This window comes from Monodelphis domestica, chromosome 8, assembly GCF_027887165.1.
Source record: "Monodelphis domestica isolate mMonDom1 chromosome 8, mMonDom1.pri, whole genome shotgun sequence".
Lineage (NCBI taxonomy): Eukaryota > Metazoa > Chordata > Mammalia > Didelphimorphia > Didelphidae > Monodelphis > Monodelphis domestica.
The window spans coordinates 92,571,071-92,598,063 of NC_077234.1; the positions used below are offsets into that span (position 1 = coordinate 92,571,071).

The following is a 26,993-nucleotide window of genomic DNA, read 5'->3' on the forward strand; positions in this document are numbered from 1 at the left end:
GATTATATTTTCTGAGTATTTCACACCTCTTTGTTAAGCTTGCCTTTTGTAAGTTACTTGACCTTTTTAGGTACTAATTTAACTTTTACAGGTACTTAACACCTTTTTGTATTAGATCTAAAAATAGACCTATCTTAAGGTTCTAGCTTTAGTATAAGATATGAGTTGGGGACTTTCATTGTTCAATCAGGAGTTCACAACTTTATCTTCCCCTAAGGCACTGTATGAGTAGGGTGGAATAATTTTAAAAGTTCCCAATTCATTCCTGATTCTTGTTAGACCAAGTATCTCCATTGTTACAATAAGGGAATAGCTAAACCAAATCTTCTAAAGTATAGTCTGAATAGTTTTTAAGATTCACACCAGGGATTAAAATTTAATCCCAATAAAATACTCAAGTCAGTTTGGGTTTTTTAGTGGTGGTTTAATTACAATAGAAGGAAGAAATTAAGAAGAAGGAGAGAGAGGAAAGGGTATTGGACTGCTCTGGCAAGCCAGATAGGAGTTGGAGGTCGAGGAAAGGAGGAATCAGTCACCTCACTGCCAAACCACAAGCATAAAAAAACTCACCAAGAGCTGCAAGCATGCCAAAATACCACCCAGCACTCCCCACGCTGCTGAGAGAGCCCAACATTTCTGAGAGAGAGAGAGAAAGCCCGTGAGAGGAAGTGATGCGAAATATGTAGACTGTTCTTTATATCACTTTCTGCATCTCACATGTAGCTTGACTTAGGACAGCCAAGGGGGTCTGTTGTTTTTTATTTGTCACTTGCTAACACATGTCTGTCATAGGCCATTCTCCTCAAGACTTAATTCTTAAGTAGAGGTGTATATATTCCTGGTTGCTAGAATTCTAAGACTAAGCAAAATGGAGAAAATCTAAAATTCACAGTTTTAAGTTCTTTATTCTTTCCACTTGGCCTGAGCTCTGGGGATGGCATGGTATGGAATTTAGGAGTTATCTCCAAACATGAATAAATCTGAGAAAGGATTGAATGAGTAAAATGAGTTCCTCTGTCTGAATCATTGCATGCTGGCAAGCCAAAGGGAGAAATTATTTTTTTTTTTAATTTTGACAATTTTTATTTAATTAATTTAGAATATTTTCCCATGGTTACATGATTCATGTTCTTTCCCTTCCCCCACCCAACCCCCTGTAGCCAATGAGCAATTCCACTGGGTTTTATGTGTGTCATTGATCAAGACCTATTTCTATATTATTAATATTTGCATTAGGGTGATCACTTAAGAGTCCACATCCCCAATCATATCCCCATCAACCCATGTAATCAAGCAGTTGTTTTTCTTCTGGTTTCTATTTTCATAGTTCTTTCTCTGGATGTGAATAGGGTTCTTTCTCATAAGTCCCTCTGAATTGTTCTGGATTATTGCATTGCTGCTAGTAGAGAAGTTCATTACATTCAATTGTGCCACAGTGTATCAGTCTCTGTGTATAAGGTTCTCCTGGTTCTGCTCCTTTCACTCTGTATCAATTCCTGGAGGTCATTCCAGGAAAAATTTCTTTTAAAAGCACTCTGGCAACAAAAGCCATTGTGCTTGAATAATAGGAAATGCTTCATGCCATCTGGTCAACTGATCTACTAGGACCAGACAAAATTCATACTGTCCAGCTTTTGGCATAGTGATAAAGTCAATTTGCATTTTGCAAATTTGTTCAAAAGGTGTGTAAGCCAGAGGATGCCCACCAAAAGCTTTTCCATGAAAGGCATGCTGATTAAATGCTTGGCAGGTAGGGCAGGCTGTACACACTTTAGAGGCTATGGTAGTTATGCCAGGGGTTATCCAGACTCTTTTAACAGAGTCCGCAATGTCCTGGGTGCCAAAATGACCATTTTTGTGAATGGAATGGCAAATTTGGTGATAAAAACTCGTAGGGAGCAGGGGTTTTCCATCAGATGATGCCCATTTATCTGTTTGGCTTTAAGTTTTTGCTTCCATTTTTCCACTTCCTTTTCATTATAAGAAAGGGATAGATTTAAGTCATCAATAGTTGTCAATGTTAAAATTAACTCAAGCCCTTCTAAGGCTGCTAGTTTTGCAGCGGTATCTGCCTGGTGATTCCCCCTGGAAACAGGGTTAGTGTCATGTGTATGGGCAGAGCAATGAACTACAGCTAAGGCTTCAGGGAGCTCAAGGGCAGAAAGAACTTCATTAATAATTTCTGCCTTAGCTATACATTTTCTAGATGATGTTAAAAATCCCCTTTGAAACCAAAGCATGCCCACTGCATGACATATTCCAAATGCATAGCTAGAGTCTGTGTAAATTGTTGCTTTCTTATCTTTGGCAATTATACAGGCATGTTTCAGAGCTATCAGTTCTGCACCTTGAGCACTTATATTTGAGGGCAGTGAAGCTGACCACAGAGTGCAAATTCTGTGACTACAGCAGGTCCTATGTAGCATATGCCATCTTTCATGAAAGAACCATCAGTAAGTAATACTGGGTCTGAATTTTTTAAAGGAATGTCCAGTAAATCATTTCAAGGTTTTTGGACTTCATGGACTTCACTATTGTGTAAAGGTTCTCCTGAAACTGGTAAATCAGGCAGCACGGTTGCAGGATTTAGAATTGCACAGCATTTTAATGTAATATTTTCATTATTCCACAAAGTTACCTCATACCTTGTACTTCTCTGATCAGAAAATGCCTGTGTTCTATGTCATAGCAAAAATGCTTTGACTTCATATAGGCACATTATGGTTAAAGGGCATCCCAATACTAAATCAGCAGATTTAGTCACTAGCAAGGCTGTGGCAACTATGCCTCTAAGACATGGTAGTGCTCCTGAAGCTACTGGGTCCAGCTGGGCCAATAAGCAACTGAGTGCTGAGCAGGTCCCAAAGTTTGAGTTAAAACATCTGAAGCTATCACTCTCTGTTCATGTACATACAAATTAAATGATTTGTTGTAATTTGGAATGCCTAGAGCAAGGGCAGACAGGATGCCCACTTTCAATTGTGAAAGAGCTAACAGGTGTTCTGCCTCTAATTTTAGCAGTTTAAGGACCAAATTTTTGGTTAGTGCTATAGGGGGCTTAGTGATTTCCCCATAGCAAGGGATCCACTGTCTACAAAACCCTATTGCTCCAAGAATTGCCCTCAATTGCTTCTTAGTGGAGGGTGCACTCAATTTTTTATTATCTTCAGAATGCTTAGGATAAATAGAACAGGAACCAGCAGTTAAAATGAACCCTAAATATTTTACTCCAGGGAGACACCACTGAGCTTTTTATTTTTTATTTATTTTTTATATTTTATTTGATCATTTCCAAGCATTATTCATTAAAGACATAGATCATTTTCTTTTCCTCTCCCCCACCCCCCATAGCTGACACAGAAATCCACTGGGCATTACATGTTTTCTTGATTTGAACCCATTGCTATGTTGATAATATATGCATTAGAGTGTTCATTTACAGTCTCTCCTCTGTCATGTCCCCTCACCCGCTGTATTCAGGCAGTTGCTTTTCCTCGGTGTTTCCACTCCCATAGTTTATCCTTTGCTTATGAATAGTGTTTTTTTCTCCTAGATCCCTGCAAATTGTTCAGGGACATTACACCGCCACTAATGGAGAAGTCCATTACGTTCGATTATACCACAGTGTATTAGTCTCTGTGTACAATGTTCTGGTTCTGCTCCTCTCGTTCTGCATCACTTCCCGGAGGTTGTTCCAGTCTCCATGGAACTCCTCCACTTTATTATTCCTTTTAGCACAATAGTATTCCATCACCGACATATACCACAATTTGCTCAGCCATTCCCCAATTGATGGGCATCCCCTCGTTTTCCAATTTTTGGCCACCACAAAGAGCGCAGCTATGAATATTTTTGTACAAGTCTTTTTGTCCATTATCTCTTTGGGGTACACACCCAGCAATGCTATGGCTGGATCAAAGGGTAGATATTCTTTTGTCGCCCTTTGGGCATAGTTCCAAATTGCCCTCCAGAATGGTTGGATCAGTTCACAACTCCACCAGCAATGAATTAATGTCCCTACTTTGCCACATCCCCTCCAGCATTCATTACTTTCCTTTGCTGTCATGTTAGCCAATCTGCTAGGTGTGAGGTGATACCTCAGAGTTGTTTTGATTTGCATCTCTCTGATTATAAGAGATTTAGAACACTTCTTCATGTGCTTATTAATAGTTTTGATTTCTTTATCTGAGAACTGCCTATCCATGTCCCTTGCCCATTTATCAATTGGAGAATGGCTTGATTTTTTGTACAGTTGATTTAGCTCTTTATAAATTTGAGTAAGTAAACCTTTGTCAGAGGTTTCTATGAAGATTTTTTCCCAGTTTGTTGTTTCCCTTCTGATTTTAGTTACATTGGTTTTGTTTGTGCAAAAGCTTTTTAATTTGATGTAGTCAAAATTATTTATTTTACATTTTGTGATTCTTTCTATGTCTTGCTTGGTTTTAAAGTCTTTCCCCTCCCAAAGGTCTGACATGTATACTATTCTGTGTTTACCCAATTTACTTATGGTTTCCTTCTTTATGTTTAAGTCACTCACCCATTTTGAATTTATCTTGGTGTAGGGTGTGAGGTGTTGATCTATTCCTAGTCTCTCCCACACTGTCTTCCAATTTTCCCAACAGTTTTTATCGAATAGTGGATTTTTGTCCCAAAAGCTGGGATCTTTGGTTATCTTATACTGTCTTGCTGAGGTCGCTTTCCCCCAGTCTATTCCACTGATCTTCCTTTCTGTTTCTTAGCCAGTACCAAATTGTTTTGATGACTGCTGCTTTGTAATATAGTTTAAGGTCAGGGACTGCAAGGCCCCCATCATATGTGTGTTTTTTTTTCATTATTTCCTTGGATATCCTTGATCTTTTGTTGTTCCAAATGAATTTTGTTATGTTTTTTTCTAAATCAGTGAAGAAGTATTTTGGTAGTTCAATGGGTATGGCACTAAATAGATAAATAAGTTTGGGTAGGATGGTCATTTTTATTATATTGGCTCGTCCTATCCATGAGCAGTTAATGTTTTTCCAATTGCTCAAGTCTAGTTTTAGTTGTGTGGAGAGTGTTTTGTAGTTGTGTTCATATAGTTCCTGTGTTTGTCTTGGGAGGTAGATTCCTAGGTATTTTATTTTGTCTAAGGTGATTTTGAATGGGATTTCTCTTTCTAGTTCTTGCTGCTGAGTGTGTTGGAGATATATAGAAAAGCTGATGACTTATGTGGGTTTATTTTGTATCCTGCAACTTTGCTAAAGTTGTTGATTATTTCAATTAGGTTTTTGGTTGAATCTCTAGGATTCTTTAAGTAGACCATCATGTCATCTGCAAAGAGTGATAACTTGGTCTCTTCCTTGCCTATTTTGATGCCTTCAATTCCTTTATCTTCTCTAATTGCTACTGCTAGTGTTTCTAGTACAATGTCAAATAGTAGAGGTGATAATGGGCATCCTTGTTTCACTCCTGATCTTATTGGGAATGCGTCTAGTTTATCCCCATTGCAGATGATATTAGCTGATGGTTTTAGATATATACTGTTTATTATTTTTAGGAATGACCCTTCTATTCCTTTGCTTTCTAGTGTTTTTAATAGGAATGGGTGTTGTATTTTATCAAATGCTTTTTCTGTGTCTATTGAGATAATCATGTGGTTCTTGCTGGTTTGCTTGTTGATGTGGTCAATTATGTGGATGGTTTTCCTAATGTTGAACCAGCCCTGCATCCCTGGTATAAATCCTACTTGATCATGGTGAATGATCCTTCTGATCACTTGCTGGAGTCTTTTTGCTAGTATCCTGTTTAAGATTTTTGCATCTATATTCATTAGGGAGATTGGTCTATAGTTTTCTTTCTCTGTTTTTGACCTGCCTGGTTTTGGAATCAGTACCATGTTTGTGTCGTAAAAGGAGTTTGGTAGAACTCCCTCTTTGTTTATTATGTCAAATAGTTTGTATAGTATTGGGATTAACTGTTCTCTGAATGTTTGATAGAATTCACTGGTGAATCCATCAGGCCCTGGGGATTTTTTCTTAGGAAGTTCTTTGATTGCTTGTTGGATTTCATTTTCTGATATGGGATTATTTAAGAATTCTATTTCCTCTTCTGTTAGTCTAGGCAGTTTGTATTTTTGTATATATTCATCCATATCCCCTAACTTGGTATATTTATTGCCATATAATTGGGCAAAGTAATTTCTAATGATTGCCTTAATTTCCTCTTCATCGGAGGTGCTGTCCCCCTTTTCATCTTTAATGCTGTTAATTTGCTTTTCTTCCTTCCTTTTTTTAATTAGATTGACCAGTACTTTGTCTATTTTGTTTGTTTTTTCAAAGTACCAGCTTCTTGTCTTACTTATTAAATCAATAGTTCTATCACTTTCGATTTTATTGATTTCTCCCTTAATTTTTAGGATTTCTAGTTTGGTTTTCTGCTGGGGGGTTTTAATTTGATCGCTTTTGAGTTTTTTCATTTGCATTTCCAATTGATTGATCTCTGCTCTCCCTAGCTTGTTAATATAAGCATTCAGGGATATGAATTTACCTCTGATTACCGCTTTGGCTGCATCCCAAAAGGTTTGAAAGGATGTTTCGCCATTGTCATTTTCCTCGGTGACATTATTAATTGTTTCTATGATTTCTTCTTTAACTAAACGATTTTGGAGTATCATATTGTTTAATTTCCAATTGGTTTTAGATTTGGTTTTCCATGTACCATTACTAATCATTATTTTTATTGCCTTGTGATCTGAGAAGGCTGCATTCATTATTTCTGCTTTTCTGCATGTGTGTGCTATGTTTCTGTGACCTAATGTATGGTCAATTTTTGTGAATGTGCCATGTGGTGCTGAGAAGAAGGTGTATTCCTTTTTATCCCTATTTATTTTTCTCCATATGTCTATTAATTCTAATTTTTCTAAGATTTCATTCACTTCTTTTACCTCTTTCTTATTTATTTTTTGATTTGATTTATCTAAATTTGATAATGGTTGGTTTAAGTCTCCCACTAGTATGGTTTTACTGTCTATTTCTTCCTTCAATTCTCCTAGTTTCTCCATTAGAAATTTGGGTGCTATATTATTTGGTGCATACATGTTGATTAATGATATTTCCTCATTGTCTAAAGTCCCTTTTAACAAAATATAGTTACCTTCCCTATCCCTTTAATCAGGTCTATTTTTGCTTTGGCTTTATCAGATATCATGATTACCACTCCTGCCTTCTTTCTGTCAGTTGAGGTCCAGAAGGTCTTACTCCATCCTTTAATTCTGACCTTGTGGGTGTCAACCCGCCTCATGTGTGTTTCTTGAAGACAACATATGGTAGGGTTTTGGATTCTAATCCATTCTGCTATTCGTCTACGTTTTATGGGTGAGTTCATCCCATTCACGTTCAAAGTTATGATTGTTATTTGTGGACTCCCTGGCATTTTGATATCCTTCCCTAATTCTAACCTTTTCTTCTTCGGCTCTACCTTTTAGTCCAGTGATTTACTTTGAATCAGTCCCCCTTTTCCCCTCCCTTGATGTTTCCCTTTTTAGTCCCTCCCTTTTTGTTCCCTCCCCCTCCCCCTCTCTTTCCCTCCCTTTTTGTTTTCCCTCTCCCACTCCCCCCCTTGGTTTTCCCTTCTCCCTACCCTTGTTGGGTAAGATAGAATTCAAGATCCCAATGGATCTGGATGTTTTTCCCTCTCAGAGTTGATTTCCCTGAGATTAAGGTTTAAGTAAAAAACCCTCTCTTCCTCTCCTTATAGGAGTTTTCTTCCCCTCCCCTTCCCATGTGAATCTTTGTGTGAGAAAGATTATTCTATTTGGTCTTTCTTTACCCCTTATTTATACATTACATTTTCCCCACATGTTAGTATACATAGATTGATATAAATGTAGTCCTTATAGAAGAGAGTTTGAGTAAGAAGAAGATAACATTTTTCTCCTTTCCCCTTTCCTTAATATTTACCTTTTCAGGTATTCCTTGCTCTTTGTTTTTCGGTATCAAACTTTCCACAGAGCTCTGGTCTTTTCTTTGCAAAAAGTTGAAAGTATTCTATTTTGTTGAATGCTCATACTTTCCCTTGGAAGTATATAGTCAGTTTTGCTGGGTAGCTGATTCTTGGTTGAAGACCCAGCTCTCTTGCCTTTCTGAGGATCATGTTCCATGCCTTACGATCATTCAGAGTAGAACTTGCAAGGTCTTGTGTGACCCTGATTGGCATTCCTTTATATCTAAATTGTCTTTTTCTGGCTTCCTGTAGGATTTTTTCTTTTGTTTGAGAGCTTTGGAATTTGGCAATTACATTCCTGGGAGTTGTCTTTTGGGGGTTTAGTGTAGAAGGTGTTCTGTGAGCTCTGTCAGTGGCTGTATTGCCCCCTTGTTCTAGAATCTCTGGGCAATTTTCTTTGATTATATCTTGTATCACCATGTCCAGTTTGGTGTTTATTTCTGGCTTTTCTGGGAGTCCAATTATTCTTAAATTATCCCTTCTCCCTCTATTTTCCAGATCTGTCACCTTGTCGGTGAGATATTTTATGTTCTCTTCTAATTTCTTGGTATTTTGGCTTTGCTTTATTAATTCTTGTTCTTTTACACGATCGTTGTGTTCCAGTTGCCTGATTCTGGCCTTTAAAGCCTGGTTTTCCTTTTCAGTTTGGTCACACCGGTTTTGTAGATGCGTGAATTTTTTTGCATTATTTCCCACTTTTCCTCCCAGAAGGCTTCCATCTTTTTGGTCATTTCTGATTCAAATTCTTCCTGGGTTTGTGGAGAGTTTCCATTTCCTTTGGAAGGTTTTGGAGCATTTTCTTGTGTATCATCTTCTATCTCCTCTGTATTTTGTATTTTGGCTTCGTAGAATGTGTCCAAAGTCGCCCCTTTCTTCTTATTTTTCTTGGGATTTTGGGGCTTCTGTGCTTCTGTGGAGTTTGCCATCTCTGAATGTGGAGGATTAGCTTTTCTTATCTCTGTCTGGTGTTCAGAGGCTTTAGTCCTGGGCAGATTGTCGGTTCTATGAGCTTTTCCTGGTTTAAACTGAGTATGCCTTAGGGCAGTGATGTTCATTGGAACTGGAATGGAAGGTTCGGACCAGGGGGCCACACTCTCCCCCGGCTCTCTGGGTCGGGTTGCTTTCCGGAAGTTGCTTTCAGAATAGCTGGCCGCGAGGCTCTTTTGTCAGCCCTGAGGGTTGCTGTTGTTTCAGAGGACCCTGCTCTCTGAGGGGGCGGGGCTGCTGCTTCCCGGAGCCTTGGACTCTGAGCTCCTACCCCCTAGGTCTGAGTGATCTCGGGTTCTGGCTTTTGAGGGGGGCTGTACCTTTTGATCCAGGTCCAGGTCCAGGTCCAGGAGGAGGATTCCCAGGGTCTATGCTGTTGATCATTTTGAATTTCGGCGCCTTAGGAGCTTATAGTTTGAGATTGGTCGGGAAGAGTTTTCCGGAGATCTGAACTTTAGCTTTCTCCAAGCTGCCATCTTGACCGGAAGTCCACCACTGAACTTTTGTCTTTGAGACATTATGGTCTGTCTTATGCAGCTCTAAAAGTTGATGTTTTCTATCCTCTTGGCACACTGTGGCATTTTGTGAGGCCAAGAGCAAATTATCCATATATTAAATGGCTATGCTCAAATTTAATAGTATCTGTATCGCCACTCAAAAATTGTGAGAACAATGTAAGGCTCTTCATGAACCCTTGGGGCAAATAAGCCCAGGTCCATCCCCCCCACCCCCACCCATCCCGTGTGGAAGGGAAGAACTCCAGAGAGACGGGGGGGGGTGAGGGGGGCACAGCTGCACCTGGGAGTGGAGAGGCTCAACCAGGGAGAAGAGCAGGGAGAGCAAGGAAAAGAGAAACAGTAGTAACACTGCTTCCTCTGAGCTGTGTGGGGTGGGGTGGAAGGGAAAGGAAGGTGGACTGAAACAAGCAAGGAGCAGGAGGGGGAGGCATGCAGAAAAAAAAAAGAAAAGAAAAATTTAAGGGAAGAAGAAGATAGAGAACATAGGGGAATTCCAAATCTGGGAGCTGCCATGGGCAGGGAGGAGGAAAGCAGGCAGAGGAGCAGGGCTGGAGAAGGCAAAGGGAGGTGGAAGATGGCAGAAGGGCAGCTCTGAAAAGAGCTTGTAGCAGGGAGGAGGAGGTGAAGGAAGAGGGAAAGGAGGAGAGAGGAGGACGGTGTAGAAAGAGGAGGAGGTGGAGTGGAAGTAGGAGCAAGAGCACAGGTCACAGGGCAGGAACAGGAAGGGAGCCACTAGAAACACAACTTCCTGGTTCGTTTGTTTGTTTGTTTGTTTTCTTTTGTGTGGGCAGGGATAGTCAGTGAGCCCTGGGAAACTCTGAAGAGAGTTCCTGGGATGGGGAGGGAGTTCTACTCACCTAAAAGGTCCTTGGTCCCTTTGTGTTGCCAAATGTAGAAAGGGAGAAAGGTAAAGGGTAATAGAAAGAAAAGGGGTGCTAGCAGAAACCAGAGCCAGAGCCCCAGAAGCCTGCCTACTTGAGCAAAGACCAAGGCTCTTCCCCAGCATGGGATCCACCCATTTATGCACAAACCCATTTCAGGACTTAAGAAATGGGAGTCCTGGGAAGAGTAGGGAATGCTGGGGATGTAATCCCCCAGGGGTACACTTTTTTAAAAACAGTTCCAAGGCAAAACAATGATATGGGCTAGTCAGTGGGAGTTAAGTGACTTGCTCAGGAAGTATATGAGGCCACATCTTAACCCAGAACTTCACATCTCTAGGCCTGGCTCTCAATCCACTGAGCTACCTAGCTGCCCGTGGAATAGCTTTTTTAAACATGAGTCCCTTGGTATTATCTTGGAACCTTGTTTTGCTGATAATAGTTTAGTCCTTCACAATTAATTATTGAATATTTCTGTTACTGTATACATTGTTCTCTTGGCTCTGTTCACTTCACTTTGCATCAGTTCATATAAATTTTTCCAGGTTTTTTAAACTCATCTTGTTCATCATTTCTTATAGCATATTATTACAACCATATACCACAAGTTGTTCATCCATTCCCTAAATGAAATTCCCTTGGTTTCCAATTCTTTGCCACTACAAGAACTGCTAAAAATATTTTTGTGCAAGTACATCCTTTCCTCTATCTCCGATTTCTTTGGGATACAGACCCAGTAGTGGTATTGCTGGGTCAAAAAATATGCATAATTTATGTCCCTTTGAGCATGTTCCATATTGCTTTCCAGAATGGGTGTGTCAGTACATAGTTCCATGAACAGTGTTCCAATTTTCCTATATCACCTCCAATATTTGATTATTTTCCTTTTTGGTGATGTTAGCCAATCTTATAGGTGTGAGGTAGTATTTCAGGGTTGTTTTAATTTTCATTTCTCTAAAGTGATTTAGAGCATTATTTTCACATGCAGTTTATTTTAAAAGATTTCCTCTTGGGGGCAGCTGGGTGGCTCAGTGGATTGAGAGCCAGGCCTAGAGATGGGAGGTCCTAGGTTCAAATTTGGCCTCAGACACTTCCCAGCTGTATGACCCTGGGCAAGTCATTTGATCCCCATTGCCTAGCCCTTACCACTCTTCTGCCTTGGAGCCAATACACAGTATTGACTCCAAGATGGAAGGAAGGTAAGGGTTTAAAAAAAAAAGGAAAAAAAGATATCCTCTTGAATAAAGCTTTAACTCTTCCCTTGCTACATGGCAAAAGCAAAAAATGAAGATAATTTCAAAGTATGAAACCTTTGAGCTTCATAGAAATTCTATGATTGTTCTTTCCAATCTGAAAGTTGTCCCAAAGCTAAAAAATTTTCCAAAATCTTCTAACTTTATTCTCTCCCTGCATCTGCATACACTGTTCTTACTTGTTTTACATTTGTAATTAATTAATTTCAAAAATATTTTCCCATGTTTACATGATTCATGTTCTTTCCCTTCCCTCTTCCCTACCTCCTCCTGGAGCTGACAGACAATTCTTCTGGGTTATACAATAGACACTTATTTCTATATTATTTATTTTTGTAATAGAGTTATCTTTTAAAACCAAAACCCCAAAACACATACCCATATGAACAAGTGATAAATCATATGTTTTTCCTTCTTCGTTTCTACTCCCACAGTTTTTTTCTCTAGGTGCATACCCTATTCTTACCACTCCAATGCCCTATGGATTTTTATAGCCTGGTCTCTTGATACAAACTGCACTAAAAGGATTCTTTCCTAGCAGTTACTAAGAATTTTACCTGTCAGGAGGAGTGCGATTGCACCAAGCAACTTCCTGAAGGAGAGAAAAGGTAGGAGGCTGGGGAGAATGATATAGGGAATAATCTTTCCTGTTTTGGATTCAAGATCCTGGGAGGACCTCAAGGAAATATGCTTTCTTACTCCTTCAACAGATGATGTTAGAGGATACGGAGGCTAAAGCCCTCAGTAGTTACTACCCTGCACCCATAAATCATATATTTTTATCTTTAACATACATTTAAATTTCTATATTATTCATTTTCATGAATGAAATCATTCAATTTCATGAATTCATATTCATAAAGGAAACTTTTTTCAAATATGAAATTATTTTCTCATAAACTTGTTTCCTATGGTAATTGTTCTTTCCTTCTTGGCTGAAGATCTTCCATGGATGGCACCAGCTGAGCTCCCCAGGGGCATCATTTTCCTCATCTATAAAAATGAGAGAGTTGGACTTGGTGATCTTTAAGATCTCTTCCAGCTCTAAATCTATGGTCCTAATGGAAAGTAGGTATTTCTGGATGATGGACAACTGTGGCCTTCAGAATATAGTTATCATCTTATTTCCTGCATCCTTTCCTTTAGTTAGGTGTAGACAACATATTCTGAAGTCATTCTTTCATCCTTCAAGATTACATCAGCTTTGGCATTTACCCATCATCATTTATCCTTGGTATGTTCTGCTTTCTGATTGGAGGGCTAAAGAACTCCTGCTTAAAGCTTCCTTTTAAAGAGGGCTCACAGCCTAGCCACCGTTTTATTTCCCTCCATCTGCCTTCATTGAACTGTTCCATAATATTTTGCAAATGAGCTTATACCCTAAACCATTGTTCTTTGTCACATCACTGGTTGACAAAATTAAGTGTTTGCTAGGTAAGACAGTTTCTGAGTTTTGTCTTCATGGTGAATGTTTTGCATTGATTAAAGCACAAGGTGTAACAAATACCATATAAGAGTAGAAATAAAACCTAATTTCAAAGTCTGCGTTTAATCATTTAAAATAGTGCACTTAAACTCTGAGTCTTAGTTTCTTCATATAAGATATGGATGATAATACTTGTAATATCTACCTCACAAAGTTATGAGAACATATACATAAAACACTTTGCAGATCTTAAAATGCTGGATAAATCTCTGCCTAGCAGGCATATAGCAGCTAAGTGCAGTGCCAATTCATAATATAAACTCATTTGTAAATTCATAGTAGATTGTTAAAATATGAATAGATAGTGCCATCTCCTAAAACAATGAGAAGTGGTGGCGGGAAAATGAATTTACAAAAGGGTTTGATTTGAGACCTAAGTAAAACAAGTCATTTTAAGAGTTTTGGGATTTAAAACTGAGAGGACAATTGACAAAAAAATGGAGATCTGTCTTGGCTTCTATAATAAATTTTCTATATTAATGACAGTTTAACCAGTATCCTAACTTTTAACATCTCCATTCTTAATGTGCTACAGGGAAAAGTAGAAATGGCACTAAAAAACACAAAGGTTCAGTTGAAACAGCCTAAGTATTTACAGAAGATATTCATGCTGATTTTGAGGGTTTTGACTGATCATTTCTCAAAAGATTTGAAAGAGGTAAAACTACAAAATGAATGGAAAAATCATGGATGTTAAAGGGGAATGGAATAAGCATTTGTTAAGCACCTGCTGTGTGCTAGGGACTGTTTTCTGCACTTTACCAGTGTTTCATTTAATCCTCACAACAACCCTGGGAAGTAGTTACTGTTATTATCCTCATTTTACAAATGAAACTGAGGCAGATAGAGTTTAAATGACTTGCCCAATGTTACACAGCCAGCAGGTGTCTGAGGCCATATTTGAACTCTATTATCTTCCAACTCCAGACCAGAACTCTGTGCACCTAGCTGCCTAATACTGTTCCAAAAAGGCAGTTGAGATGATAACAGCATCTATTGTATTATTTGCATTTCTCATCATTAGAAAATCTTCATGAGAATAATTTACAAATATATTGAGTGTTATTGATGAAAATGTGAGATGAGAATAGACATGTTTATGCAGGGGATTTTGGAAATCCTATAGCAGACCTTTCTCAACTCATAAAGTTGTTTTTGGTGGGGTTTTTTTGTTGTTGGTTTTTTTTTTTACTATGGTTAAGTTCTCTTTTCAGAAGGGCAATACCCTATTTGAATTTGAATTCAAATAAAAAAAGATTTGAACAGGCTAATTCAGTGAGTCAAAACTGATAAGGTAGAACTTAATAAAGATAAGTGTAGAAGTCTACAACTGGAGTAAAAAAATTAATTTTGCAAATATAGGATGGGAAAATCAAGTCCATGTGAAAAGGAATTTTGGTGGATTTCATGATCATTTTGAGTCAACAGTATGGTATGGCTATATATCTATTCATTATATCTATATCTAACACACATGCATAATGGTACCATACACACTATTTATATATCTAGATCTTGAGTTAAAATTATAGCACTGCACTAGACAGATTTCTGCAAACTCTTCCAATTCAAAAAACCTTAAACACTGTAAAAAATAAAATAAAGTCCCTAAGGGGGTCACACAAGAGTTCCAAAATCCTCTGCAAAAACATTCCTGGTCCTATCTCATATTTTCCTCACAAATATTCTCAATGTATTTGTGAATTTATTTTCACGAAGACTTTCTAGTAATGAGAAAGCTATAGATATAGCTATATATAACAATAATAATAATAAAATCTGTTCTAGCCACACTTCATATTCCACATTGTCCATCTTCTTTTATGTACCTTTCCTGAGCTGCTAGACCTCTAGAAACCTTTTTAATTCACTCAGTTCTTTGAACTTCTGTTCTGAGGCCCTATACTTTTTCTTCTTGGTAATAAATTGATAAGAACAAAAATTAAATGAGTATGGCTCACTTTAGCTTTCCTTAAATATTATTCACATTCCATCCTAGCCCCACTTCTTGCCATGTATCCCACTGCCATATACAGCTAGAATTGGTCATTCTACCTTAGACTGCATTACAAAAGACTGATATCCAGAAAAAGGAGGGAATGGTCCTCTTTTATCCAACCCTGGTAGTTCAATTTTGCTCAGTTCTGAATACTATATTTTGAGAGTGACCAGGAAGGTGAAGGTGGATAGAGACCATGTCATTTAAGCTTGGTTGAAGGAACTAGAAATGGAGATATTAAAAATAAAAAACCTTTTTTAAATTTACTTTGCTTGCCATAGAGGGCAGAACTAGGCACAATGAGTGGAAATTGCTGAAACATTTAGAAGAGAAATAGGTAACTAAGAAAATATCTTTGTGGCAAATTTCTCAAAAAAAGAATATTCAAGATTTAAAAGGAACATTCCCTAATAGATAGAGGGTCAAAAGAGTATGAACAGGCAATTTCAAATGTAGAAATCAAAACTATCAATAGCCATATGAAAAAATGCTCCAAATTACTAATAATCAGAGAAATGCAAATTAAGACAACTTAAAGGTTTTATCTTATATCTTTTAGATTGGCAAAGATAAGAAAAGGAGAAAATGACAATGTTGATAGAGCTGTCAATTGGTCCAACTCTTCTGAAAGTATTTAAAATTCTGACTTGAGGGAAAAGCTAGTAGATCTGAAAATCATCAGCATAGAGATGAAAACTGAATACACTAAGCTGATGAGATCACCAAGTGTAATAATAGTATAGAGGGAAAAGAAAATAAGGCCCAGGACAGAGCCTTGGGGGGGGTACACTATGATTAATGGGTGTGACCTGCATGAAGATCTAAGCAAAAGGAATGAGAATGTTCAAATAGGTAAGAGTAGAAGCCAAAGAAAATGGGGGTGGGGTGGTGGGAGGGGAAGGGAAGGAAGAAAACCTGGAGAAAAGAAAGACATGCAAAAAATAAGACCAGTAAAACATTATACTAATGAACCAATATAAGTGTTGCTGATAACTTGATATGTTAATGAATTCAGCCAAAGATGGCATGGATAAGAGTTCATCCCCTATCACTAAAACCCTATAAAATGGGACCCCAAGCTCCTGCCCCTTCCCATTCTTTCTGCTTCTGTATTTCCCATGCCATTTGCCTAGGTAATTTGCTTAATATAGCATTAAGCCTATAAATTAACTTTAATAGTATTGACATTTTTATTATATATGCATGACCTAGAATGAGCACTGAATATTCCTCTAAGTTATTTTAAGGAGAACTTTGTAATTGAGTGTATAGAAGTATTTTGTTTGTTTTGGTAGATCTTCAAATATGTTATGCATTTTGTTATTTGGAATGAGATTTCCCTTTCTACTATTGACTCTTAGGTTTTGCTATTATATAGAAATGCAGTTTAATTTTGAGAGTTTATTTTATAGACTGCAACTTTGTTAAAGCTGTTATTTTAATATCTTTGCTGATGCCCTAGAATTTTCTAAAGAAAACATATCAGCAATAAGAATAGTTTTACTTCTAGCTCATTCATCCTTATTCCTTTAAATACTTTTTCTTATCATTACTTCTATCATTTCTAAAATTATATGAAATAATAATGAAGAAAGTGGACATCCTTGTTTATTCTTGTATTGGACAAAGTTCTGCTGTATTCCCCATTGCATATGATGCTTGCTTTTGATTTTAGATAGATGCTTTTTACAATATTTTTTTAAATGGTCTCTTTCTGCCTATACTTTGGAAGATTTTTTATTATTGAGTGTTGTGCTTTTTAAAAGATTTTTTCTGCATCTCTTGTTTTTGAATGTTTTCATTTTATTGGGATTATTTAATCCATTCACATTTAAAATTGGGAATTACATTTTTATTTTCCTCCATTTCTCTCTAATATTGGTAGACATTGATTTTTATCCCCCCCCATTAAGTTTTCCCATCTTCCTCAATAAGTTTCTTCAGTTATTTTAGTTTAATTTTTTTAAGTCATGCCTATTCCTACTTCACCTATGGATAGATTATACAATACAAAGAGGGAAAACAACATGTAAGAAGACTGAGAAGGTAGAAAGAAGTCGGGTTGTAAATAAATAGCTTTAGGTATCAAGCAGGGTTTATCTCTGATTGCTAAAGTAATGGAGAGCCATGAGGAGAGTGGTGACATGATCAGACTTGTTTTAGGAAAATCATTTTATCAACTGTTTGGAGGATGGATTGGAGTAGGAACAGAATTGAGACAGAGAGGCTAAGTGAGCAGTCACTATAGTTGAGGTACTATGTAAAAATAGAAAAGATTAATACAGCAACTGATTTGATATGTAGGTTGAGGTAGACTGAGAAGTTGATAACCTGGGTGATTGGAAGGACTGTAATAAGAAAGTTTAGAAGAGTAGATTTGGGAACAAGGCAGGAGAGAAAATGAATTCTGCTTTGGGCATTCTGAGTTTGAGATGTCTATAGGATATCCATTTTAAAATGTCCAACAAGTATTTGGTAATGTACGGAACTAGAGATTTGGGATTCATTTTCATAGACATGGTAATTGAGCCCATTGCAGCTGAGATTATCAAGTAAGATAGTTTAGAGCGAAGAGAAATTTTTCAAGGCCAAAACCTTAGGATGTACACGGTTAGTGGCACACATGATGAATCGGCAAAGGAGACTGAAAAAAGTAAAAGGACAAGAACAATCAGTAGTGTCCCAAAAACTGGGAAGAAATTTGTAAAAGAATAAGTTTCATTTGAGTGATAAAATTAGAATCCATATTGCATAAAGTTAAGAAAAGTATGAAAGGAAAATTGGATTCATGGATTCTAGTCTTTTTGTAGATGCCAAGGTTGATCCTTATCCTTAATACAAGAGCACCAAAATGACATCACTGGTGATGTCTTTTGACTTGCACATAAATTCGATTCAAGTGAGACAAAGTTACACTTCAGCCTTATTCTCTTCCAATGTCATTCAAGCCCATGGCAGACAAAAGTCAAAGATGCCTGGTGTTGGCTTAGGACACAGTGGCTTCTTCACATGCTTGGGGGTATATGTCCTCCTAACTCAGTGAAGTGTTTGAGACCTGTTGGTTAACCTCAATCTAGTTTAGTCTGCTTGCCTAGGTTTACTGGAGTATGGCCATTGTATATACTATAGCTTCTTGGAACCATAGGTAAGAGCTGGCAGGTGTATCCCAAAGGTGGATGAGCAGGTCTGAAAAGGGTTCAGCAAGCCCTCACATTTAACTAGTCTTCCCTAATACATTTTGTACACCCCTGTAGTTATACATTCAAGACTCTTTATACTTCAAACTTTATATTGTTCTCCACATATTCTATATTGCAGCTAAACCGAACTACTCACAACATCTTATACACTCTTGCCTCTGCTCATGATGTAAAATATGTGTCTAAAACTCCTTTGTAATAGTATTTAATGCCATTTGAAAACTCATCTACTATGTAAAGCCCAAACCCTCCATGCCTGGAGTGTTCTCCCTTCTCTGCTTAAATTATTGACCTCTTTGGTTTTCTTTAATAAATAAGACCCATCTTCTACAGGAAGCTTTCCCTAATCCCTCTTAATTCCGGTGTCTTCCTTCTGTTAATTTTCTTATTTATTCTGTATATAACTTGCTTTATATATATTTATTTGCATATTGTATCCTTGTTAAATTGTGTTGTGGTCTCTGGGACCCACCCTGTGCATGGCTTCTGGAGTCCTTGACTAGGTGTGGTAGCGAAGGTGTAAATGAGTGATGGGAAGACAGTTGAGAGTGTCAGCCTGGGTTAGGCTTTGCACGGAACTGCTCCATATGGGCCAGAGTTGTGTTTATGTTTATACCTCTCAATGGTTACATATTTTCTTGGCACACAGCTACATTATTCAACATACATGTTCAAAGCAGATAATTGGATAAATGATACATTAACTTTTAGCAAATCGTTTGATTAACATTCTGTGATCACTCTATATACTTATATTGTTACTATTGATTCTAACAGCAGAGATTTTGCAAAAGAAATTATTTCATCACAGGCGGCGTAGCTAGAGGTTAGTTCTTTCATTAATCTGTGAGGTGCTTGGGCTTGTGTACAATCAAAGAAAAATCATTTGTTACTTTTAACAATAGATAATCAATCAGGAGTTCTAGAAGACAATCAACAAACACTGCTGTTGCCAAGTTGAGGGATCAAAGGATAACAGAAACAATCTAGTTTTAAATATCATTTTTCTAATGTTACATTGGGGGTTTCCAAGACAGATTTTAGTTGGTAAAACAAATCATTGAGGCATGGCGTACTGAAGGGTAATTAATAAACTTGCTCAGGAGATCTTGTTCTGGGCCTGTACATTGGGTAGGGAATTTTGAGTGCAGCTTTGTTAGAAGTTATATGTATAAGCAGAAGTTAACCCATGATGGTCTTTAGGTTTGATTTTGTAAGTATGATCTTTTGGTGATATTCTGGAAGGATAATGTGGAACATTAGTATTAATCCTGCAAGTATTTTGCTCTCGTATTATTTTTCCTGAAGCTAGGGAGAGAACAATAATCATAGTAATTCTAATAGTAAGGGGTGTTAGTGAGAGAAGTCACACAGAGGGGGGCTGAGTGGATGTCTTCATCCTTCCTAGGGGGCCACTTTGTGACCTCCTGGTTTCCACGTGCAACCACATCAAACAGTGTGGCTTTGATGACCCCTGGCAAGATTGTGCTTTTCTTGAGGGCAGGGATTATCTTATGCCTTTTTGTATCCCCAGCATCTGGCACAGTGCCTGACACATAGTAGATGCTTAATGTTTATTGATTGATTGAAATCCAGTGATACCTCCTCCAAAGCTTTTTTCTTTCTTCCTACTCATTAATGACTGACTTATATTATATATCCTTGCATTCCTTAAACTTAAACTACATAAACTTAAACTCATACTGCATTTTGCTTGTTTTTCCCTGATACACTTCTTGTACTATAAGAATTATTAGGTGTCACTTCCCTTACAGAATTGCAATAAGAAGTACCTCTTGATTTAACAAAACCTGTTTTCTCTGTTTGGATCAGACCCAATATTTATTAAGTGTTAATAATTTATATTTGTGTTTATGAAAATATTTAACACATACTGATTAATAAATATGTGTTAAACATAAAAGCTACACAATAAATACTTGTTTAAAATTTACTTAACATTGTATTAATATGCTGTGTACAGATTAATTGGAGGATTATAAAACTAAATTGTTAAAGAATATGCAATAGAATTTTGAGTGAGAACTCATGAAATTATTACACATTTCTAAGAAAAAGATTCTATCCGTTTATTGATCTATTGAAATTTACCAAAATTTTAAACACATACCTAAATTGGTCTACTAATTTCATTTTAAATTTGTGAGTTTTTTCTGCAAATTCCAGTCCTGGTTTTTAATATATATTATAGCTAGGTCCCAATTAATGAATCACATAAAAGGTTGTATGTATTTGAATTCACAGTATTCAAAGTTACAATTATGAAAAAAAAATGATAATTGGTTCTGGCCCTATGGAAATCTGCAGTGCAAATCAAAATAATATGAACACTTCATCAGATTCATTATTTACATAAATCAGGACCTAACTATGCACTGAAAAGTTATAACTTTTTCTGTTCTGTGACAGCCAACTACTGAAATTTTCAAAACTTTACAGTCCTTTATTTCAGTCATACTAATTATGCTATGTATTTGCATTGTTTCTGGGAATGCTTTTAGTGTTAAAACTACATATAGTATTTTTCTTCAAAAATAGAATAATAAAGTTTGAATTAGAAGGAACCTAAATTTATACAAAAACAAATTCAGGTCTTAAGAGATATTTCAGTGATTTACCCAAAATTAATAGCTAATCTGACTACGGTTATACTGGTTTAGATGTTCAGATTCATTGTGTTCTATTTGTTAAAGATTTTTCTTCTATGTTAATTTCTAAAAATGAAATTCGATTGCTTTCTGTCCTTTTAAAATTTTAATTCCTTTTTTTCTTGTTATAATTTTCCAAAGAATGTCTTAACTTTTGTCTATTTTTCACAGACTGAGAGACTATCTTAAAGTTCAACAAATGTATTCCATACTTGAAATCTGCTGCTTTCTTCTACCACCACCTCCTTTAGAGATCTGATTTCTTAAAAGGTAAAGTAATATAAAGTTAATTTTAAGATAAAGTAATATAAAGTTAATTTCAAGAAAAGTGTATGTTTAAGATATAATTTATACGGATTACCATGCCATTTTAGGACTTTAAGAATTTTTGTTAATCTGAAAGGCTACTGCTTATTAAATAAACAATTGTATTTGAGCTTTCTTAGAAAAATAACAACTTAATTCAAACAGTAGCAGTCTTAATCATGGTTTTTCAATAATTGATTAATATCCCTTTTAGTAGTTACATTTTATAGAAGGATGTTTTTTCCCTAAATTTTTATTTCAAGACACTATTCTAGATATTGAAAAGTTGTTGAATTTACACAGACAAAAGAACACAATAATATTTGTTTACTTCTATTGCTAGTGTAAACTTTTTAGTGCTTTTGCAATTTTTAACAACAGCAAAAGATTTGAGTACTTGTGTGTCATGTTTTTTAAGTATACATTTTATTTTGACCTCTCTTTTTAATTTATTTTTAGAATTTAAATTTATCTTTTTATTTAGAATATTTTTCCATGGTTACATGATTCATGATTTTCCCCACCCCTCTTCATTCCCCCCTCCTGAAGCTGACAAGCAATTCCACTGGGTTATACATGTATCATTGTTCAAAACTTATTTCCATATTATTCATATTTGCAGTAGAGTGATCTTTTTTTTAGTCAATTTAGAACATTATTCCTTGGTTACAAGAATCATATGCTTTCCCTCCCTCCGTTCCTTTCACCCTTCCCATAGCCAACATGCAATTCCACTGGGTTATACATGTGTCCTTGATCAGCACCTATTTCCATATTTATTCCATATGGAATATTCCATATTCCAAACATGTGATGTTTGCACTAGGATGTTCATTTAGTCTATATCCCCAATCATATCTCCCTCGACCCATGTGATCAAGCAGTTTTTCTTCCATGTATCTACTCCCACAGTTTTTCCTCTGAATGGGGATAGTGTTCTTTCTCATAGATCCCTCCAGGTTGTTCAGGATCCATGCATTGCCACTAATGGAGAAGTCTATTACATTCGATTGTACCACTGTGTATCAGTTAGAGTGATCTTTTAAAGCCAAAACCCTAACCATATCCCCATTGAACCACGTGATAGATCATATGGTTTTCTTTTAGGTTTTTATTCCCACATTTCTTTCTCTGGATGTGGATAGCATTCTTTCTCATAAGACCTTTGGAATTGTATTTTGACTTCTTCTAACAAATGTAGATACTCAAATATATAAATAAGGACAAAAAAGAAATGAGGAAAAATAAACATATAAAGTAAAACAAGCAGAAAAACCCAAGAGATCTTAATTGATTGTGTCTCTAATTTCTTTTATTAACTGATCATTAATCTAATTTTAAAAGATATTTTATATATATGCATATATATATATTACCTTTAATAGTAGCCACCATTTCATCCTTGTTTTCATGATTCTTTTTCTTAACCTTCTCTTCCTATGTGTATACCATTAATTTGTTGCTATTACCATTAATTGCAGTTGTTATATTTTTTGGTTTCTACTTTCTTCATTTAGCCATCACTTAACATTAGTTGTCTGATATTCCCTTGAAGTATTATTAGCCATTGTTTTTTTATGGAACAGTAATACATTACATTATATATCTTGATTTGCCCTAACCTGGACTTTTATTTTTTTCCATTATAAATAGTGCTGCTAGAAATATTTTGTACATTTTTTTCCCCAGTCAATAACTACCTTAGCAGGATAGTATCTGTAATAGACCACTAGATCATGGGGTATGCATATATTTGTAACTCCTTATTTTAGAAGCATTTATTTCTTTTAAAAAATGTTAGATCAACTCTTAGCCTTAACAATAGTGGAATTTTGTATGCCAGCACTGAGTTTTTAATAAAATTTTCCCTAGTGTTTTGTGATTCTAGGTTTACTGAATATTAGAATATTAAGCACAGTTAGGGACATTTAGGTGGTACATTGGATAGAACACAGGACCCTCGTCAGGAAGACCCGAATACAAATTCAGCCTCAGATACTTAATAGCTCTGTGTACCTGGCCAAGTCAGCTAAACTATGTTTGACTTAGATTTCTCATTTGCAAAATGAGGATAATAATTGCACCTTCCTCTCAGTGTTGCAATGAGGTTCAAATGTGATCTCTTTTCTCCTTCCCTTTTTCTATTTGATTTTAACTTATTTTCTTATCTTTCACACTGATCTATGTGTCATTCTTGTATGTTTTCTTGTAAACAATATAAATTTTAGTCTTATCTTTATATTCATTTTGTAGTCCATTTTATTTGGATAGGTGAATTCAATAATAATCTTCAAATTTTTAGTTGTCAAATTAGTGGGGTTTTTTTAGTATTGTCCTTAGCTATAAAGTTATTTTTGTTAGTATAAGGTCTATCTTATTTCCCTTTATTCTAATTTTTGTCTTAAATAATCAAACTGAGACTCTTCCCACAACCCTAGACAGAATTCAGATTTAGAGCTTTTTTCCAGACCAAACCCAAGTTTTGATTGATTCAAATTGCCATTACAACTTCTTTTTGCTTCAGTCTTTATTTTCTTCCCTCTTGTTTGCAATTGAGATACTCCAACCTACTCCCATAATACTCTTTCCCTTTCTGGGTGAAAATTATTTTAAAGATTAATCACTCCTTTGTTCTATGAAGTCTAAAATAAATAGCATTTTCTTCCTTATCATCCTCACCTTTGCTTTAAAAAAGTTGTCTGAATATTGTTTAATGTATTGATCTCTTCTCATACTCTTTTCATTCAACTCTTGCTGAGAGTTCGGCAATAGAGTCAAAACTTTTATTGCTTTGTTTCTGTCATGTAATCTTTGGAACCTATTTTAATATAGCTAGGAAATAAGAATAGTTTAAAGATTTTAAAATAAAAATAAGTATTTTTTCTTTTTTAAAAGAAGAAACATTCTTAGGTCATGGGCTATCTGGATGGGGGCCAGACTTGAAATAAAAAAAAAAAAACAACTTAATTTCACCTCTGACTTTCATTAACCTTAATTGTGTATCTTTTAGCCTCAGTTTCCTTATCTGTAAAATGGGGATAGTGTCTGTAGTACAATGGACAATGTTGTCAGGAAACTTAAGTAACATTAAACATGAAAGCAATTAAGTGTGAAATAATTTTTATTCATATTTAAATAAGGACACCAGGCTTCTAGGCTTTGACTTTAATAATAAATAATCCTGAGGGCATCAGTAAACCTTTCTGTATCTCTGTTTGAGAATAATAATACTTTGTAACCCTATTGCACAGATTTGTGAAGAAAGAATTTGGTCAACATACAAATAACATACACGTGTGAACAGCAATTTTTTTGTTTTTATGTGTAGTTGGATGTTACAAGCATCACAACAGCAAAAGGTACATAATACTGAGTTAATTTATTTAATTGGGACCTATGATTTCATAGTGGTAGGGAGCTCCCATTGAGGAAATTCCCTCCCTATTATTGCAAGGGTAGGTATCTGTATTTCTGTTTACAGTTTTGGGCACTGAGAAACTAAGTGACTTTCCCAGAGTCACATATTCTTTGTCAGAATCAGAATATTGAATTGAATTTAGAAATTCATTTAACAAATTCTTGTTGAGCACATACTGTATCTGAGATATTGTGCTAGTCTATTAATAGTTTGAAATTTTTCAGAAGCAACATTACTGCTGGTTGCCTTATATTTTACTTATGCTGAGTTTGATCAACTTTAATTAGCACTTCTTTCCCTTGTCCAGTGTTATATATGTTTTATTAATCTCATCCTTCTGAATAATCAAGCAGATATTAAGTATAGCTTGGATTTGGATTCTTTTTTAAAATATATTTTTATTATATTTCCCTAAATACCTGTAAAAATTTTTTTTAACATTAATTTTTAAAAATTTCATGTTCCATATTCTCTCTCTCCCTGCCGGGCCGGTGGGCGAGGGAGCTTTAGGAGTTAAGCAGTTTGATATTGATTATACATGTGAAGTCATGCAAAACATATCCATATTAGCCATGTTGTGTTAAGATTCTTATCATTTATACTAGCATTCTATGAAAATTTATGTAATAGCCATGTATATTCTATACGATAAAGCTAAGCCCAAACATATTCCCAGACCATATTCCCAGACCATGTCAGATTACTGATCAGTTTATTATACCATAACAGTTTCTGTAGATCACTATACTTCTAGTTCATATGAGGAACTTTATGGTTTGTGCTTCTTGCCTAGGATTAGTTATTGGGAGACATTCTGGTGGAACTGGCTGTCTTCATGCTCCCTTAGAGGCAGACCTCATTTATTACACTTCACTTTATCGTGCTTTGGAAATAATCTGTATGTGTTCTTAACAAATTGAAGGTTTGTGGCAACCCTGCATCAAGGAAATCTCTTGGTACCATTTTTCTAATAGTATGTAGTCACATCATATTTCTGAGTCACATTTTGGCAATTCTTGCAATATTTCAAACCTTTTCATTGTTATATCTGTTATTGTGATCAATGAGTTCTGATGTTACTATTATAATTGAAATTGTTTTGGGGCACCATGAACTGTGACCATATGATATAGTAAACTTAATAAATGTTGTGTGTTCAGACTGTTCCATGGACTGGCTATTCCCCTATCTTCCTCTCTTTGGCCTCTATTTCCTGAGACACAATAATATTGAAGAATATTACATCAACTTAGTTAATAAAGCACCAGCAGGTTTTGTGAGGATTGACTCCATTTTGAAAGTTCTGTTGTTGTGTAAAATGCTATCAAACAGTATCACATGCTTCAGAGAAATCTTTTGGAAAAGAAGTGTCAATCCATGTGGTAGACTTCATTGTCTTATTTTAAGACAACTTTCAGCAAACCACCACCCTCATCAATCATCAGTCATCAACACCAAGGCAAGACCCTCTACCAGCAAAAAAATTCGCTGAAGGCTCAGATGATGGTTAGCATTTTTTTTAGCAATAAAGTATTTTTTAGTTAAGGTATGTCTTTTTTTTACATAATCTTATTGTACATTTAATAATCTATATAAACTATAACTTGTATATGCACTGGGAAACCAAAAAATTATTGTGACTCACTTTATTGCGATATTTGCTTTATTGCTGTGGCCTGGAACTGAAACCACAATATCTCTGAGGTATGCCTCTACTTACTTAAATTTATCAATTATCTCATAGTGATCTTAACTCCTAGATGATTCAAATAACATTTACCATTTTAATCAAAGTAGATTTATTTTAAAATGCTTGATTTTATCATAATTTTTTTTTGTCATAGCCCTGTCATATAAAGGGAACGTTCTGTACTCATAATTGAAGATTTGGTTGTCCTGGTTTCAAAACCCATGTCCATAATAACAAGTATAAAAAGATTGAAAGTTTTAGATACTTAGGTTTACTTATCAGCCTTCTGTTCTAAGGTAAAGGAATAAATCTTTATAGATTGCCTATATTACATATTTTTGTTAAGAATGTTTTGTAAGTGACATCAATATGAGGAAAATTAATGTTTCCTAATTGATGCTAGCATGGAACATTTTAAACCATTCCTATGATGTTATAAACAGATACATTTATTTGTGAAATCATAAAACCAAAGGTTGGCAGTGTTAATATTTATAATTCAAAAAGATCAAATTTTAAATTCTCTTTATTAGAGGTGGCAAGGGGATAGAATTTGGTAAATTAATAAGATCGTCATTAATTACATTAAAATTATGACTTCAAGAAAGA

General features: G+C 35.8%; 1 protein-coding gene across 6 annotated transcripts in view; it reads left to right on the forward strand.

The window, feature by feature from the left end:
* Positions 1-26,993, forward strand: part of HYCC2 (hyccin PI4KA lipid kinase complex subunit 2) — a 96,350-nt gene that overhangs the window by 13,927 nt on the left and 55,430 nt on the right. For all 6 annotated transcript variants that reach the window (XM_056808673.1, XM_056808675.1, XM_056808679.1 and 3 more), the window contains exon 3: positions 21,142-21,240. The gene's annotated coding sequence lies outside the window, so the exon portion shown is untranslated. The remainder of the gene's footprint in view (positions 1-21,141; positions 21,241-26,993) is intronic.